Raw genomic sequence first — 1,431 nt, 5'->3', positions numbered from 1 at the left:
CTGTCGATAAGAGACACACTTCAGATTGAAAGAAACACACAAACTGAAAGTAAAGGGATGGAAAAGATATTTCATACCAATGGAAATTTAAAAAAGCTAGAGTAGCAATACTTACATCAGACAAAACAGACTTTAAAACAAAGGCTATAATAGGAGACAAAGAATGTCACTATATAATGATAAAGGGATCAGTTTAACAAGAAGATATAACCCGAGTGAACACTTATGCACCCAACATAGACGTACCTAAATCTATAAAGCAAATATTGACTGACATAACGGGAGAGATTGACAGTAATACAGTCATAGTAGGGGACTTTAACACCCCACTGACACCAATGCACACATTTTTCAGACAGAAAATCAACAGCAAAACATTGGCCTTAAATGACACACTAGCAGTTGGATTGAATTGATATTTTTAGAGTGTTTTAACCCAAATTATCAGAATATACATTATTCTCAATTGCACATGGAACGTTTTCCAGGATGGATTACCTGTTAGGCCACAGAATAAGCCTCAATAAATATAAGAAGATTGAAATCATAGCAAGCATCTTCTCTGACCACAGTGGTATGAAACTAGAAATCAATTACAAGAAAAAAAACCCTGAAAATACACAAATCAATGGCAGCTAAATAACATGCTACTAAACAATGAATAGGCTAATAATGAGATCGAAAAAGAAATTGAAAGATACCTTGAGACAAAAGAAAATAAAACCACAATAACCCAAAATCTATGGGACACAGTGAAAGCAGTCCTAAGAGGGAAATTCATAGCAATGCAGGCCTATCTTAAGAAACAAGAAAAATCTCAAAAAAACAATCTAACCTTATACCTAAAAGAACTAGAAAAAGAATAGCGAACAAGGCCCAAAGTGAATAGAAGGAAGGAAATAATAAAAGTCAGAGTGAAAATAAACAAAATAGAGCCTAGAAAAACAATACCAAGGATCAATGAAACCAAGATCTGGTTCTTTGAAAAGATAAACAAAATTGATAAACCTTTAACCAGACTCATCAAGAAAAAAAGAGAGAAGACTCAAGTAAATAAAATCAGAAATAAATATAATCCTTTGTATTTCTAACTCCACAGAAATACAACAGATATTAAGAAAATACTATGAGCAATTGCACACCGACAAATTGGACAATCTGGAAGAAATGAATATATTCCTAGACACGATCTCCCAAGACTGAGTCAAGAAGAAATAGAAACTCTGAACTGACTGATTACTACTAATAAAATTGAATTATTAATAAAAAAACTCCCAACAAACAAAGGTCCTGGACAGGATGGTCTCACAGGTGAATTTTTATAAAACATTCAAAGAAGAATTAAAAATTGTTCTTTTCAAACTATTCCAAAAAATTCGAGAGGATGGAAGCCTCTCAAGCTTATTTTATGAGGCCATCATTACCCTAAAT

This window comes from Pteropus vampyrus, unplaced genomic scaffold (assembly GCF_000151845.1).
Source record: "Pteropus vampyrus isolate Shadow unplaced genomic scaffold, Pvam_2.0 Scaffold568, whole genome shotgun sequence".
Lineage (NCBI taxonomy): Eukaryota > Metazoa > Chordata > Mammalia > Chiroptera > Pteropodidae > Pteropus > Pteropus vampyrus.
The sequence above is the reverse complement of the archived record's forward strand: the minus strand, read 5'-3'. Positions refer to the sequence as shown.